This window comes from Leucopleurus acutus (genome assembly GCF_964270905.1).
Source record: "Leucopleurus acutus genome assembly, chromosome: 2".
In the NCBI taxonomy this organism is placed as follows: Eukaryota; Metazoa; Chordata; class Mammalia; order Artiodactyla; family Delphinidae; genus Leucopleurus; species Leucopleurus acutus.
In genome coordinates, this window is record NC_139143.1 from 22717453 (window position 1) to 22724828 (window position 7376).

The 7376-nt window shown below is 43.2% G+C and overlaps 1 pseudogene across 1 annotated transcript; it reads right to left on the minus strand.

Annotated features, from left to right (window-relative positions):
- Positions 1-6158: 6158 nt before the first annotated feature.
- On the minus strand, positions 6159-6535 carry LOC309973607 (enhancer of rudimentary homolog; annotated as a pseudogene). Its single transcript has one exon. The product of its transcript is annotated as an enhancer of rudimentary homolog (transcript).
- Positions 6536-7376: the final 841 nt, after the last annotated feature.

Here is a 7376-nt window from a genome sequence, read left to right on the forward strand (position 1 = left end):
GCTGCAACTAAAGATCCCGCATGCCACAACTAAGACCTGGCGTTTAGTGAATCTGCTATCTTCTACGACTGTATCCCCAAGACCTAGTACAGTGTCTGGCACACAGCAAAATGAAAGGAGAAAGCAAAGAAACACAGTCTTTTTTTTTTTTTTTTTTTTTTTGCTGCCTTGGGTCTTCATTGCTGCGCACGGGCTTTTCTCTAGTTGTGACGAGTGGGGGCTACACTTCGTTGCAGTGCGTGGGCTTCTCATTAATGGTGGCTTCTCTTGTTGTGGAGCACAGGCTCTAGGCACACGGGCTTCAGTAGTTGCAGTAGGTGGGCTCAGTAGTTGTGGCATGTGGGCCCTAGAGTATGCAGGCTTCAGTAGTTGTGGTGTGTGGGCTCAGTAGCTGTGGCTTGCGGGCTCTAGAGCGCAGGCTCAGTAGTTGTGGTGCATGGGCTTAGTTGCTCCACAGTATGTGGGATCTTCCTGGACCAGAGCCTGAACCCTTGTTCCCTGCACTGGCAGGCAGATTCTTAACCACCGTGTCACCAGGGAAGTTCCAAGAAACACATTCTATTACATACAAGAATCTAATCTCTTTTAACAGGAAAGAGAATATTTGCAATAAATGGAATTAGTTTAAGTGGTTAGGAATTTGAGAGAAAATTCTTCTCATACCACATCCTAAACTGAACTTTTGATGGAATAAGGCATTAAATATAAGAAATTTAAACTATAGAAGAAATAGAAAAGATACTTACCAACTTGCCAAGCTTAGAATAGAGGGACAGACTAACACAGTATAAACTTCTAAAACCATTCTAGGTCCAACAATCATGCAAACAAACATAAAGAGATCCATGAAAATTAAAAATTTCCATGTTGGAGAAAAGATGGCAGAAGTAGTAGGACATGGTGTGTGTCAAGATCCTTAAACATATTTACACTCTTTGCTATAATAAAGTACCAGTATGTTTGGATGGAAGGAAAGGGATTTTGAAACAAAAGGATCTAGGTTTAGGTTTACATCTTAGAATAAATTAATGTCTGAGATGGGGATATTACTATTTACCTGAAAAAGCCATTGAGAATAGGAGTAATGCAAGTAAAATTTCTGGAGATAGTTAGTGCTCAATAAGTAATCATTTTTATTAGCCATTATGACTATTTTGTATCTAAAATATCTCAGAGCAAAGTTAACTATGAAATTAGCTTTATACACAAAAGTGTCTACGTGGATTATTTATAGTCAGAAATATCCTAAATGTCTTCCCACAGGAAATGGCTACATGAATTATGGTTCATGTTCTCACTGGAATATCTTGCATCCATTAAAATGAATGTTTATGTCGGTTATGTAATATCATGGCAAAATGCTCATGGCGGGCTTCCCTGGTGGCGCAGTGGTTGAGAATCTGCAGGGGAAACGGGTTCAAGCCCTGGTCTGGGAGGATCCCACATGCCGCGGAGCAACTAGGCCCGTGAGCCACAACTACTGAGCCTGCGCGTCTGGAGCCTGTGCTCCGCAGCAAGAGAGGCCGTGAGAGTGAGAGGCCCGCACACCGCGATGAAGAGTGGCCCCCGCTTGCCACAACTAGAGAAAGCCCTCGCACAGAAACGAAGACCCAACACAGCAAAAATAAATAAATAAACGAATAAACTCCTACCCCCAACATCTTCTTTAAAAAATAAAAAATGCTCATGGCAGTGTTTAGTGGAAAAAAGCTGAGTACGATTACAATTTTATAAAACGAAAAAATATGAATAACAGCCTGGCAGAAAAAATACTGAAATGTTAACAATGACTGTGCTTATGAAGACTATGGATTATCTATTTTCTAGTATTATTTTCTTCATTTTCCAATTTTTTTAAAGTGAGTACGGAATATTTTTGAAATTAAAATCTACACATTTAGGGAAGGAAAAACAAAGACGCTCTGAAAACTTAATTTTGTCATCTGAATACTATTTAAAGAGTTAGTCTTGGGCAACATGACGGAGGCTGTGACACCTCTTTGCCATGAAAATTTCTGAAAAGGGAGAGGAACCCTCTGAAGTTCTAAGACTGAAGACTTGACTTGTCAATGACCTCATCTATTATGAGAATCCTTGAGGACTCTGATGGGGACCACAGGGCAAGAATCCAGAAGCGCTGGTCAACCAGAGTCTATTCTTCGAACCATATTTGGGGAAATGGATCAGCGCCTTCACCTAGCGCACTTGGGGAGGGACAAGCTTCCAGACGTACAAACATCTGACTGCTGTCTGCCTCAGAATCTGTCTTTTCCTGCATCCTTTTCCCTTTCCTCCTCCTCACACTTCTATCATCCGCCTCCCCTCAAAAGCTGAGAGTTTGACAAAACAATCCAGTGTAGAATGTATAATAGCACGGTGTTTCCGGAGGGCAGTTCAGCAATAATGGGCGCACCCTTTAATTTAATCACCTTACTATTGGCAATCAATCCCAATGAAATAAACAGAGAGATGTGGGGAAAATGTATTTAAAAAGCTGCTGATCAGGACTTCCCTGGTGGTCCAGCGGTTAAGAATCCGCCTGCTAATGCAGGTGACGCAGCTTCGATCCCGGGTTGGGGAACTGAGATCCCACATGCCGCAGGGCAACTAAGCCCGGGTGCCACAACTGCTGAGCCCATGCACCTCAACTAGAGAGCCCATGTGCTGCAACTACTGAGCCCGGGTGCTCTGGAGCCTGCGCACCACAACTAGAGAGAAGGCCGCGCACCGCAATGACAGATCCCACGTGCCGCAACTAAGACCCAACACAGCCAAATTAAAAAGAAAAAAAATTTAAAAAGCTGCTGATCATCAAGGTAAGGTACAACCGTGGGGGCGCTGGTTGAATAAAGTAATGCTTATCTATATGATGAACTAATGTGAAGCTATTCAAATTGTTTTGGAAGAATATTATTGTAAGTGTTAAGTGAAAAAAAGGAGTAAACTAAACTCTAGGACTCCAATTCAGGAAAAGAAAGACAAACAAAATCCCCGCAGATGTGTGGGTATGTGAATTTGAGTCGACCAGAAAAATACTACTCCAGTAAGTTGAAATAGTTTTATTTAGGTTGCATCATGTTGCATGACTACTCATTCCTTTACACTTTTTGCATGTTTTTAGTGCTTTTTTTTAACAATAAGCATACATTAATTTCAATACAACAAAAAATGGAATATTATCTAACAAACAAACGAACGAGTAATTATTATGGAAATTGAAGAATTTTTATGTCTAAGATTATCTATATTTCAAGGAGAAAATGATTGCTCATCTTGTCTTTTCAGTCCTTTGTACCTGGATCTCCTCACCATCAACGATGACACCATCTACTCACTCATAAAACTTAGTGAATGTGTGTTAGAACCTCAGTATGCCCTGACATTCAGTTCCCTGCCTTGGTGATGAGTCTATATGTAGGTTCATTTAGCAGTTATGAAAAGATTTTGTGAATTGTTGGACTGCCCAGGCCTACTTTCAGAGACAACTGGATTTTCTGGGTCAGCCCATGTGGGCATCAGCTGACAAAGATTGCTGTGGAAACAGATCTAGGGCCAAAATCAACATGTTGGCCCCAAGAAGGTAAGGACTGTATTTGTCTTACTTTTGGTTTTATGCTCAGCAACCAGCATGCCTACCTGTACATATAAGAATCACTTAGTTATATGTGAATCAATTTTGAATGAGTGAATCAATGAGTTGATATTTGTTTCATAAATGAAGGAAAAACCCAAACAAAAAACAGTGGTGCGTTGACATCCTATTACTTTTTGGGGGGATGGGAGACAATTCTTTACAAACCTCTCACAGTCTTCACATCTAGGCATTAACAGCCAATTTACTCAGATTTATTTACATTCCAGGATAGTAAAGAGAGAGAGAATGCTTCCCTCCATGGAGAGGGTCCAAGACAGTAAAGATAAAGATCTGTGTCTTCCCTTCTCAGGGAAGATGTGTTTACATTGCAGGGTAACAAAGATCCTGTCTTGAGCGGGTGGGGGGGATGAGGCAGCTCAGGGTTCCTCAGGGTCAGACGCCCACTCTGTGCATGGTATTCACGTGTGCCCACCTCTGCATCGCCCCCATGGGACTTGGGGAGTAAGGAACCCATGCAAATAGGAAACTTACACTGCTGTGCTGTGAGTAATAAAGCATCTAAGTCTATCTGGGCTCATTGTCTCCTTGTTGGCGAAATCTATGGGGCTGTGAGAAGACAACCTATCAGCTGTCACTGAGCTCTTAGTGAATGCTTGGCCATTGGACACACCTATTACTGTTTTTGCTTGGTGTCGATGGTCTAAGTGAGCAAAAGTGGGTTGGTGGAAGTACCCTGAGTATGTGTGATAGTACTTTGTCAAATTAGCATTTGGTAAGTGGGGTGTGTGGTGCTGGAGAGTGAGCTGAGTTCGGTTGAAAACAGACCACAGGAGAAATTGAGATAGAGGTTTAGTCCGCACGGGTTGAAGGAGGTACCAGCCACATTTCAAGGGACTACATGGGGAGGTCAAGGCAGAGGTAGAGAGAAAGCCAGGACCTGGAGCACCTGCCTCTATTAGGATCTGTGTGTACAGGGCTTTGGAGTTCCTGGGCTAGGGCCAGATTGGTCAATTCGGACCAAAAGAGCAGGGTTTTGGTAAGCTCCACTGGGGTGAGGGTGGAGTTATCCAAGGGCACATAAAGGGGCAGGAGCTGGGAGGCAGGGGAGACTGTTGGTCACAAGGGCTGTTGGGAAGTCACATCAGGAACTTACATTTGCTTGGGACCCTGCGGGCTGCGCTCTAGGGCACAGGCCTGCATGAGCGGCCTAGTGTTCCCTTAAGGCCCTGATGAAGAAAATGGAGGCAGAGGCAGCAACACCATGGAGTAACTCAGCTAAACTCTTGACGATGCGCGTCATATTCAGACGAACTTCTCTTTTGTGACTTTGGCTAAATTACTTAATGCCTCAGGTTCCTATATCTATGAGACGACTTTCTTATAGGGTTGTTATGAAGCTTAAATACAAAGCATCCAGCAGAGTGGCGGACACACAGTAGTGTGCTGTGCTTGCAACAGTTAATCTACCCTCTTCCCTGTAAGCCCAGAAATCGTATTACAATGTACTAAATTAGCAACTATTGACTACTCTTTTTATAACTTTTAATCTAAAATTTCCACTTAGAAGAAAAGCTCTTCTTTAAATAAATAATTTCATTTAAAATTCTTATTAAAAGTAATTATGGATGCTTTTTCACAGCAATATTTAAAAGATACTTTAATAAACCAGTTGTCAATATGTAAAGTCACACAAGAAATATACAAACTAGCTTACTGCACAAATGGAAATCTTATTTATCTCAATTCCCCAGAGGGAAGAGGGAAGGGGAATACTTATTAAGCGACAGTCTCCAAGCCACTTTACATGCGTTATCTTATTTAAAGTGTTCAGCAATTTTCTGTTTCATTATTTTGCAAATGAAGAAACTTAGGCTCAGAGAGATTGTAACTTGTACATGTTCAGAGTGTGGTGGAACCAGAATTTGAACCTTGATTCTGTTTGACTTCAGAGCATGAAGTCTTTCCTTTACAAGTTTGAGGAACTGATCTGTAGAGAGTGTCTACTCTAAGCCTCAAGGCCTCGGCCCCTCATTCTCTGCGCCTTCCTTGTCTTTCCTTGGGCTTCCATCCCTGTCCTTCTTGATGAATTATGACCTCCTCAATGATTACGTCCATTATCCTCAGCATGGCGGGGTTTTCTGGCATAACTAAAGCTGGAACTTCGAGTCCTCTGGTGTGTGGGATTCTACCTCCCAAATATTGGACCTTCTAACTTTATTTATTTTTTTTAACTAAAGGACATTTATTTGTTTCTCAGTAAGACTTTGTCTTGAGGACATAACTAAACCGCGTCACCACCCCCACCCTGGTTTGAAGAAGGGTTAGTACAGTGAATGTTATAAAGCAGATACGAACAGTCTGAAGGACTGGAAACATTAACTGACAAAAACCAACTTCCACCTAAATCATCATAAAAATGTTTAAGTAAAAAAAAAAAAAAGGAGTGGAGAGAAGGGGGCAAAGGGAGTTTCAGATTGAACAAGATCCTATTTCATCTAATACACTCAATCCTGGCTAGAGTGTACCAAAATGAAAACAGGATTACTATAATACAAAACTTCTACTACAGCACACTGTACACACCTGTGTTCCAAGCCCACCCCCATCCCCCTAACGCTTCCAAACTCAACTGTTTCCCAGCCTGTTGGGCCTGTCGACGAAGGAGCACGTAGATCTTCTCTTTACTCCAGTCTTTGTTATAAGGCTGGTATGTCTGGGTATCAGCTCGGTAAACAAGGCAGCTGAGGTCGGCCAGGTCATCCACGACGTCAAGTAACTGACTGATATCACACGTGATAGAGGGGCTGTTGGGATTCATTCTCTTCAGGTGTTCATACATTTTACAAACACCTTCCATGCATTCATTCACAGATTCATAGTCAGCATAAGTTCTGCTTCTGGCCTCTTGGTAGGCTGTACCAGCAAAATGGTGTGAGACATCGCGCCAAACTCTCGCTGCCGCCGTCGCTGACTCCGCTCTGGACCTTCTAACTTCTGAGTCCTCTCTGTGTATTTAAGACTTTCACAGTGTGAGGGGAGAGGTCCAGACAATTGTCCTGGCCTCTTTGTAGCCTGAATGCGGCACATGACTGAGCCCTAGGCGATGAGACAAACCTTGCAAAGGCTCTGAATTGGGAGCTAGTGAGCTAGAGGAGGTCTGGGCCAGAAGCTGAGAGATTAGTGTCACCGAAAGACGTTGTCAGTGTCTGGGAGCCATCAGCATCTCTTGGGGGCCAAGGAACAGTACAACCCACTGTCGGATAAGAGGCTGTCCTTCCACGCTGCTTCTGGTTGCCACTCGGCCACAGCCCTGGGCATGGCTGGTACGCTGAGGACTTCGGGTTCATCAGGGAAAGAGACCTGAGTTCTATAGGGGTGTCTTTGTATCCTCCTGAGGGGCACCCTTAGTAGAGGGGCCAGGACGCTCAATGAGGAGCTGGGGCAGAGAACACGAGCAACTTTTTTCTGAGCACTCGTTAGATGTTCTCCCAGGGAGGGAGGGAGACTGGGAGGATTCAAAGGGGTGGTTTCTGTGTGAGCAGGTGGCAAAGGGCCATGATACTCTGGAACAGATGAGGTCTGAGATATTCAGGTGACTTATACATTCGAGAGATCTCTCATCAAAAACCCTGCCAAAGAGTGTGGGCTTGAAGCCGCAAAGATCGATTTCATATCCCACCTCTGACACAAATAAGGTGTGTCAGTGACATGTCAGAGAAATGGAGTCACAACATTCACATCTGTGAAATGGCATAGTAATGCACCTTTATCTACAATTTGT